Source organism: Ochlerotatus camptorhynchus, unplaced genomic scaffold (assembly GCF_037179485.1).
Source record: "Ochlerotatus camptorhynchus isolate MF236.1 unplaced genomic scaffold, CSIRO-AGI_Acam_v1.1 ptg000434l, whole genome shotgun sequence".
Classification (NCBI taxonomy): domain Eukaryota; kingdom Metazoa; phylum Arthropoda; class Insecta; order Diptera; family Culicidae; genus Ochlerotatus; species Ochlerotatus camptorhynchus.
Genome location: NW_027040920.1, coordinates 4,388,698 through 4,399,492, shown reverse-complemented (window position 1 = coordinate 4,399,492; position 10,795 = coordinate 4,388,698). Strand labels below are relative to the sequence as shown.

The 10,795-nt window shown below is 37.4% G+C and overlaps 2 pseudogenes; one reads left to right on the top strand and one right to left on the bottom strand.

The window, feature by feature from the left end:
* The first annotated feature begins 1,632 nt into the window (after positions 1 to 1,632).
* LOC135711738 (uncharacterized) lies at positions 1,633 to 2,772 on the top strand (annotated as a pseudogene).
* Positions 2,773 to 8,170: 5,398 nt separating this feature from the next.
* LOC135711626 (uncharacterized) lies at positions 8,171 to 9,338 on the bottom strand (annotated as a pseudogene).
* Positions 9,339 to 10,795: the final 1,457 nt, after the last annotated feature.

The following is a 10,795-nucleotide window of genomic DNA, read 5'->3' as shown; positions in this document are numbered from 1 at the left end:
TTGAAATTACGGAGACTGTATGTAACATTCAATTACAAGCATTGCTGAACCACACTTGCTCTCGGTTGATTGTACTTGTTAAAGATAAATTTGAAAATCTAGTTCGTGAAGGTTTCAACGATTTCAGCCTTTTACTAAAATGGGGCTGTGATGAAGGTGAAAATTAAGTGAATTTACTTAGGAAAGGTTGTATCATGCTGGTGGTAATGGAGAATTGGTTGTATAGGATGCCAATATTCAATAAATGTTCATTTTGGCCTTTTTAAGGCAAACATATTGATACTCACAATTTTCGACGGAAAACGTAACGGAACTTGATTTACTCAACACGCACCATACTATAAAATGGTGCTAGATGGTTTTCAAAGTGATAACAAGATGACAAATCATCTTTATTTTGAGTAATTGAGCAATTTACTTCTGTTTACATCATATTTACGATGCAGCATTGATGGAGCCATAAAATGAAATTAATATATCTTATGAAAGTTCATCTGGAAAAGTCAAAAATTCGAATGTTATATTGGAAGGATTTTACGCAGGCTTGATGACAATTATGATTTAATGCTAATTTTCATGAATTTTATATGCAGTCTGTCAACATTATCATCATCATGCAGTGGCGACATCTGCTTTGAGCTTTTACGGCAATCTCCCAATAAGCGTACCCCATTCTAGTGGAAATTCTAGTATTGTCGCGCTTAAAATAAATTCTCATCCAGCGACGGTGGTAACGCGCAGCTCAGAATAGCACAAAACTGCGAAATGTCAAGCAGTGTTATTATTTTGATTATGTCTTTTTATTGTTGGCTGTTAGTATTTATTAATTTAAACAGGAAAATGATTTCACATATGCAATTTTGTTTTACAGGTGACTATAAACCGAGCTATAAACATTCATTTAAATAATTATGAGTGCTGATTTATGCATTTTGATGCCCCGTAACGTGGGTAGATCACCTTTTCGTGGTACGTTACGGGATGTAAGATCTACCACCGATTCCTAGTCTTGACTACTTCAAACTAGGGGAACAGGATTTTACAGTAATCAAAGGAACACATCTTAGTCCTTGTTACTTTTTATGCCTTGTTGATAGTGATAAGTCCTCGGGTTGCGTGGACCGAGGATGATCTTGAAACAAGGAAAAAATGAGTTAGTTAGTCTTCACCTATGTGATTCCTAATCTTCTATTCGTTGTTTCCTAGTTTGAAGTGGTTAAGACTAGGGTTCTGATGCATGGTCATTATCGGTGTCATGTCTTGTTTTTTTTTTGCTAAGGAATCCAATTATGACAAAGGGGCGCGCCTTTGGAGGGTGTTTCAACACTCCGAAGGGTATAAATAGCGGGACCTTTCAATTAGAATCGATTCCTTGCGATAAAGGCAAGAATGACAACTGTATCAAAACCGAATACTTCATCATTTCTCAATAGTGATGGAGTAATACGACATGCACTAAACTAAGGACACGGGATATACTACAATAGATCAAAGTGGTTTTATGTCCCGAACAGAGGAAAAAAAAAATATGCATTTTGATAACCACATTCATTTTTTGTTATTTCAGAAATAAAGGACGTAATACTTCGGATTTCAATGTCGTAGCCTGTAAGTGAATTTCCAAAGAAAATCATGGCAGACATCCAGAGAAAAGTGATGCATCAACATGCATCCTGCAAACCAGGGTATCACTGTCTGTATGAATATTATTTCCTAGGATTCAGTAAAAAGACGCGTGCGAAAATATATGCGAAACACCGGACAACCATTTCAAGCTGGATAAGGATGTACGAAGAGAACAAAATATTCCAGCGGAAGGAAACGGAACAGGTATATCTTCAATTCAACTCGGACCAGAGAAGGTGGATAGTGGACCTTTATAAAAACTGTCCTATCCTTTACCTTGACGAGACCAAATCTCAATTTGAACAAACATTCCACAAAACAATTAGCACGTCATCTGTAAGCCGAATCCTTCACGCTGCAGGACTTTTCCGGAAGGTATTAGAGCGCCGAGCAATTCAAATTAGAATGCTGGACATCTACAGGTTCGTTTCAGACAGTGTTGGAAAAGTTCACCAAAACTCACTATGACTCGCGAACTTTTCCCTTGGTGAACTTCGTGAAATATCGCGATATTTTCCAACGCTGGTTTCAGATATGGCTATTGTGACCTGGGATATTCATTCTCTGGTTTTTCTCGATGAAGTATCGTTCAATCGAGGTATGCTTAGAAATAAAGGGTATGCGCCAGTTTGAGAAAAAATAGTATACAGAGGAGAGTTTGTTCGACGGCCTCGCTGTTCCATGCTTAGTTTTGTAGGATATAATGGAGTACTCGAAACCTTTTCCACTGAAGGAACCTTTACCAGACAAAAATTCTTCAACTGCGTTCGTTCTTTTGCTACTGCTGGTCTAGTACAGCGAAACCCTGGAGAATACTCGGTTTGGATTTTGGATGGAGCAAGAATCCATTGCCATAAATCGATAGTCGAATATCTACGTTCGTTGGGGATAGCCGTTGTTTTTCTCCCTGCTTATGCTCCATTTTACAATCCTATAGAATTTGTTTTATGGTTATCTAAAAAAATACTTGAAACGGGTCTACGTAGAAAACAGTCGGAAAGATCTTACCGCAGTCATCGCTGGAGCCCTGTGCCATTTCAAGAACTATGATTGTACAAGAGTGAATGTGGCTACCTACCTGGGGAACAATTTGATCCTAGTCGGGGATTGGGTCTAAATATGAAAGAATTCGGATTCGAAACATGACCTATATGATGATGATGATGGTCCCACCTCTTACCCCTACAAAGGTTTGAGCTGGACGAGTTATCTTTAAGATAATTAAATATAAACATTTTAACCAGGTTTGCAAACAAAATCGAGCTGGTTACAATTACAGATATAAATGTCCTGTTAAATATGCTATAGGCATCAACCAAAAACATTCAAAGGTGTAACTAGTTATCAAAAGTCCAAGTATAGTCCTCGACAATACTTCCATTTACACGTGACCTGGGATTTACACGTTTAAGCTTCCGCAGTGCCAGGACTATATCCAAGGAAACGACTTCCAGCCAACCCTTTACTAATTCAAGGCTTTTGCCACAATTTCCACGTATTAGTCATTTATACCTGTATTCCGCGCGCGAGGCTCAAACCATTGTAGACTACTCAAAGCTATTTTTACTATTACTACTACAAAATCAAAAAACTAAAAATCCATCATCACCATCGAGGCAAACAATGTAGTTTTTTGTATATGCTACACCAATTACTAAAATGTCTTTATGACAGTCTCCATACAAAATAATCCGTTAGAGATAACTTTGTCAAGATACATGATTTATCCATTCATAAAAATTTAACTGCTCAATAAACAGCTTTTACATGTGAAATGCAGCGTCTCTTAAATTCTGTAAGTGTAGTTGCACGCTTGATGTGTCTAGGCATCGAATTGAAAACATTTATACCTTTGAAAAATAATGAATTTTGTGAAGCATTATTCAAAAGATGTGGTGTTCTTACTTCATCCGCGTTTCTAGTGTTATATCTATGAAAATCACTTCCTCTTTCAATCCGATCACACAAATATCGAGGCAGCAAACCGTTAACTACTTTAAAAATGAACACCATAGTCAAAAACACAATTCTTTGCTTCACTGACAGCCATTGCAAAGCGTCCAGCATAAAAGTTGAGGAAGTGAATCTATTACATCTTAAAATCAAACGCATTACTTTATTCTGCAAACGCTGTAATCTCGATATTTGTGTTTCATTGGCCAAAAATAAAATGGAAGTGCAAAAGTCTAGATGAGGGGAGATGATTGATTTGTATAACTGTATTTTACTACCAATAGTTAAATCGTTTTTCAAGCGACATAGGATTCCATACTTCTTGGCAATTTTCTTGATGACATTGTCAATATGAGAATTGAACTTGAGTTTGTCATCAATAATCACGCCAAGATATTTAATTTCCTGAACGCGATCAAGTGTCTCATCATCAATAACAACAGAGACATCATCATCTACACGATTCCGCGAAATTACCATGAATTTAGTTTTACTTATATTCAATTTCAATTGTTTATACTTCAACCATCTACTTAGAGAACGCAAATCTTCATTCAAGCGTGAAACGGCTTCTTCTAAATCTTTAGCTGCAATGAATAACACAGTATCGTCAGCAAAAAGATTAATATCACAAAACCGTAAAACTCGTCGCATGTCATTAATATACATAATAAATAAAAGGGGCCCTAATACACTTCCCTGAGGCACTCCAAGGTCATTGTCAACGGGACAAGATACAAAATCATTAAAAACAGTCCTTTGTGTTCTGTCAGATAAATAGCTTTCAAACCATTTGTATGCAGAACCCGAAATTCCAAAGCGCTTGATTGTTCTCAACAATAAGGGCCTAGAAATTGTCTCAAAAGCGCGTTTTAGATCCAAAAACACAGCAACAATCGTATCTTTATGCTCCAAATTTTCTTTCCATTTAGCTAACACTAAGTTTAACGCGGTTTCACAAGAATGGCCTTCCCGGTATCCCGATTGTTCCGGTATCAACAAACAGTTACTATTTAAATATTCTAACAGCTGGCCTTTTACAACAAGTTCTAAAATTTTCTCTAATGTGTGCAACATGTTGATGGGACGAAACTCTTCGGCTTTAATCGTCCCAGCAACTTTTTGTATAGGAACAACTAAAGATTCTTTCCAAATATGCGGCACGTGCCCATATTGCAATGATTGATTAATAAGGTCCCGCAGAGTGTGTCGAATGACATGAAAGCAATCTTGAATAACTCTAGCATTAACATTATCTACTCCAGCCGTTTTTCCTAATGAAAAGCAAATATTTTTAAGTTCATCTAATGTAATTGGGTGAAAACCATTAAATCTACAATTACTATTAATCGGCTGTTTTATTTCGTCCGGTTCATTGATCAGTTCAATAGATTGATTGATCAGTGAAACGCTCTCGACGAAATAGTCATTAAACTTAGAAGCAATTACTTGTTCTGACTGTTCTAATATGCCATCAAAAGTTATGGTCCGCGATTTACAATTACTAGGCTTCATCAAAGATTTCAAAATTTTCCATAACTCTTTGCTGTTGTTTTGATGCTGATCAATTTTCCTCTGAATATATTCACATCGAGTTTTCTTAATCGATTGTGAATATTTATTACGCACGACCGTGTACCTATTCCAATGATTATCACTATTAGATCTACAAAACTTTTTGTACCATTTGTCCCTCTTACGTTTAAGACGCAAAAGATCCAAATTGTACCAGCTGTTCGAGTTTTTCAAAGAAACAAACTTTTGTTCAATTAATTTATTGGTACAAGTTTTCAAAACGTTAGTAAGAACAGCTGCATCTTCATCTAAAGTTCCGGTAACTAATGGAAAATCCACGCTTCTCTCAACAAGATTCGAAACAGCTTGCTTCGAATATTTCCTCCAGCACTTCAATTTTACAAAATTATCGTTATCGTTAACACTGTCTAAAACATTAATTACTAAAGTTTCATGATCGGTTATTTTCAAATCAGCTTGAGTAACTGAACTGACAGAATCAAAATTAGAATAAACATGGTCAATCAAAGTTCTACTGTGCCGGGAAATACGCGTACATTCACTTACTAATTGTTTTAAATTAAAGAAATCAGCTAATTGCTTCAGATGGTTCGAATTGCTAGTATCATGCCAATTAATGTTAAAATCACCCGCAAGTATATTTAATTTACTAGAATCTAAAAATGTCTCGAACCAGTTCTCTAAAATTTCAATAAAACGCTGATTACTTGAACTGGGAGAATGATACAAAACACCATAATTACCCATCTTCATGCCACGTTCAACTGTAATGCCTAAGAACCAATTGCCATCAATAACTTCGTTTTGGCGAATATTGAATTGAACTGATTCTTTGACATAAATAGCAACACCGCCAGTGTGCCTCGAATGTGACAAACAAGCAGCAGCTTTATATCCCGGAATGCTATACTGATCAAAAGATTCAATTTCTACAATATGTGTTTCTGCTAACAAAACCAAAAGTGGACGATTTTCTTCTACAATCTGACGTAATGTTACGTAGTTTGTAGATAACCCCGCAATATTCAAATATAAAATCTCTAATTTACTCACATTACTACTGGAACTTGGTTGCTATTTATTGAAATGTAAGCTGCTTTTTTTCTGATCATATAGTTTTTTATACACAAAACAATTAGAACTAAATGCTGCGTGGTTGACGTCCAGATTTAATTTACGCTCCTTATTAGTTTTTAAACAATTAACGCATTTCAATACAGTTGACGTACACTTAGAGGTGCTATGTTGTTTGCTGCATCTAGAGCATCGTTCGCAATTTTTGCAATCCGTGCTTTTGTGCCCAAATTCTCCACATCTGAAGCATCGCAAAACATTAATCGCGGGAACTATCGAGCACCGATCAAACCCTACATTTACCTTTTTCGCACATAACAAACATTTATACGTCTCGATATCGACTTCAATCACAACACTAAACTTGTTGTAAGTGAAGCGTGGATTTTCAAACATGTTAACTACTTTTACATCATTAATTGCGATGTCTTCATTTTGACTTTTTAAGAAGTCAATGAAGACATCGGAGGAATACTGATCGCTCATGCCCACCACTTTTAACATTGGCACCGATGTGGGAACAACAGCGTTGTAGTTTTCACCCAAATTGCTTTCAATGCCCTTTTTCACCTCATTTACATTGTATCCTGTTGCACACTCAACAATAATGGAGCCATCTTTCCCGTTTCTAAAGTTACTAATTTTGTGTGTTTTTGGATCCAGGTTTGTTTTCAAAAACTTGCGAGTTTCCTCGCAGTCTTGTTTGGACTCTTTCGGTTTAATCACAATGACCGGGCGAGCCTTACGGTTGTTCAGTTTTTTACTTTCAAACTTACTTTTATCATTTTCAACTTTATTTTTACTGATATCCTTACTTTTACTGTCCCCTTGTCCGTTTTTCAAAGCATCAGCGAAACTACATTTAACTTTATCATTAGTAGAATTCTCTTCGTCATGACTATTACTATTACCATCGGGGATTTGACCCGCTTCAGAGGGAATCGGCCCAGATCCACTGCTATTATTCATTGCAACTAAATTTTTGTCCGCAATAATTCTCGAAAATGAACTAGTCATATTTTCCAATTTTTCATTTAATAATATTTCAAGTCCGCCAACGGCTTCCTTCAGGGTACCATTTACATTTAAACGGATAGCTTCCATACCGGTCTTCAACGCGTTATCAATTTGAGCAGCAATCTGATCTCGCATGTTTGTGATCGAGGCCGAAATAGAAGATATTCTTTTCACTTCTTCCTCAATATTTCTAACATGCGAGATCGAATCACTCGGCTCGTCACAACTAGACAGACAATCGTCACACTTGTATAGGAGATTAACATTCTCCATGACAACCTTTGCCGTACTCCTAGTAAGTGTAGTGCATCTCATGTGGAACACACGAGAACACTTACCACTACAGGTTAACGGCAGATCGCTTGCCATTACGCATTTGGACATTCCATTTCTACCTAAACACAATCAACAGACGCTGCATGCAACAATACACAGGGTACAGAAGAGACAATTAAATATCGATTTCACCGCCGCAGCTACTATAGGAAAGCAATTGCTTCCTTTCAGTGCGCCGGGGGGATCGAAGAATAAGCAAAATTTTACGAGAACGGCTACTTTTGTAACCTGTTCTCCTACTTATCCTGTTATCAAATACAATTGGGCACGCGTTGCAATTAATCAATCGCGGCACACAACACAATTTCACACGTATTTAAAAATAATTTTTTCACTGCACAACAAATTGAACTACACTGTTTGCCATCACATATCGGATCAATACAATACAAGCCCCATATGATTGAAAGAGAACTATTTTAAAATCATTGACTTATTCTTTACGGTATTCATAAAATACATCTCAAACAATGTATCATTTCATTTTACCAGTGATGGAAAAGTTCGCAAAAATCGCTATGACTCGCAAACTTTTCCAACACTGCATTTTACAAAAAAAAACGCTGTTCGGTTTTGATTGGAAATTCATTGAAATCACCTGTAAAAAAAACATTTAACAAACGCAAATTTAAGCCAAAGCGTGGTCCATATCAAAGAAATTGGTGACACTATGAGCAAGTTCAACTGAGAACTTATTTTCTCTCACACTGACTGAACTATTCATGGCTGTTAGCATGTCTCGTATTCCTTCTGTTTGGTCTGCATCATCAAAATCCTTTCTCTCATAACATTAAGTATATTCTTTACTTGTTGATAGTTATTCTTCAGCTCCTGAAGTATGTTCCGATACGAACAATTAACCGTGTTAGCTACCTGTAAATCGAGCCTTGCTTTCTCCAATATTGTGTCTCTATGCAGTTTGATGTTTCAGATTATCCCGTTGGTCATATGGTTTACTCGATATCCAGCTTGCCCAGCACCCCCAGTTGACGTCGTCACCTCAAAGATACTTTCCATGTGTGTATTTGAGCTCCTCTTTCAGCTGATTTATAGAAGCAACAGATTCCGCACCAGAATGGTCCGTCTCCAAAGGACGAATAAGCTGGCTCTCAACTTGACGCCATCTCTCGAGACTTGCAACCGAATCCGAGTACTTATAGACGATTCCAAACATTTCCCTTGCCAGTCAACTGACCAAGGTATTGCTGTCCACTTTCGAGGGAACAAAGTTTTTCTTACTGGATTTGTCTTGAAACATAATAAATGTATCGCGTTCGTCGTAACTTGGTAAAAAATTCGGACCCGTAGCGTCAACTCGTGAATCTGATGGTTCTGAGAAAGCAACGGCACGATAAGTGAATTTGAAACAGAACTCCCAAATCTTCATTAGGACTTCTTTGACTGTATCACCATCAACGTTGATCGTCCCGCAGTTTTCGTACGACTTTTGATTTTTAAACTTCTTCAAGCAAACCGCTGCTCGGAATCTGTATTTCTTTCCGCTCAATCCTGCTGGCAGATCCTTGTTTTCGGCGTAGAAGCTTTGATTACCTCTAGCCTAAAAATGTTGTGATCACATAAATAATGAATGATATGCATTTAAAAAAAAAAACTCCCTCGCCTTTTTCGACGATGCAATGGCTTTTGAAGTTGATGGTTTGATCTCAGACTCAATGTTCAGTTCGACCAACTCAAGCTGGATTTTCCAATTCATCAAGAGTCTCAATATCGTAGTCCATCTGCAGCGGATCCGCGTAATTAAGAAAGTCTTCGTTTCCACCTTCAACGTACTCCATCAAATCATTTTCGGTGTTTTGAGCATCGCCAGGTGCTTACATTTCTTTGTAATAGGTTTTTATTGAGTTTTGTATCGAAATATTATATTTAAATAAACGATTCAGTTGGAAATCACTCGCATCGATCAACAATATTTTATTCCGAATGTCTAAAGTCAACAAATAAATAAACATACATGCTCGTGGTGTCAATAAATGGAGTCGCTTGATTGTTATGCAGAATGGTTGCCAGATCTACAGTGCTTTTTAAAACTTCTCTATTAAATGAGACAACCTGTTATATTCAGTGACTTCATGTCATGTTAGCGCAATTTTTCCGCGATTGAAAGTGTCAAATCAATTTGATCGTGATTTGTGCGTTTTTGTTGAGATGCACAATAATACACTATGTTTTTTTTTTTGATTCGCTATGAAAGTTTGACATGAGAAGTTCGTGGATTTTCCTATGTTTCGAGGGGTGCATCGATTAGCTTTTTTATTGAGTAGCCTCCACTCTCCCCCACACCAAAAAGCTCCATTTAGAGCTCCTTGGTAGTGGACACTAGACTGTTGCAAAATTTGACTCCACAGTGCTCAATCGGTGGAAAATTTTCTCAACTACAATTTTGCGGAATATTCTTTTTCAGCCAAACCTCAAATTAAATAGTTATTAAATGTTTAAGAGATTTATAATCGCAGATCGCAAATCAACCACATTTTGATCGACGGAAGGCACTTCTCGGACATTATCGACGTCAGGACCTATCGCGGCGCAAACATCGATTCGGACCATAAACTTTCCGTTGCCAACAACATTCGGTACCGACGCCCACCACGGTACAATTTGGATCGACTGAAGTATTTCGGTATAGTGGTCAAAAACACCTCTTTGCTAGCAGCCCGGTTGGCGCAGCTTCAAAGCTGGAATTTTATTATTTGTGTTAGCTTTAGCTTGGTATTGATAGAAAAGCTCACATTTTGGTATTTTCACTAATCCTATAGGTTAGCTTTCTTCCACTACTTTCCAACGATGATTAAATTAAATAGATACACTTCATTTTACATGTCAGCAGTTACTTAGTTTTATAAATTTAACCAGGAATAAACCTTAATTTTCATTAAATTTCCCAATTTTTTTCAATTTGGAAAATCTTATTTCTTTTCACAATAAATTTACTTTGTTTGTGATCTTCAGTCTCTCTTTCTTTCCGTTCCAATCATCATTATTCTTGACAGTTAATCCGCTGCCACTTATACTCGACCGCACAAATCGCAAAGGGTGTGCACCAATGCCCGCTTCGTAATCGGAGGGGACCTGAACGCCCGGCACGAGGCCTGGCGGAACTACCAGCAGAACCAGAACAGCCGCCTACTATTCGACCATTCCCAGCATGGTCTCTATTCTGTCTGGTTTCCGGACGAACCAACCTTCACATCACCGGCGGGCAACCCATCGACGCTGGACCTGTTCTTGGCAA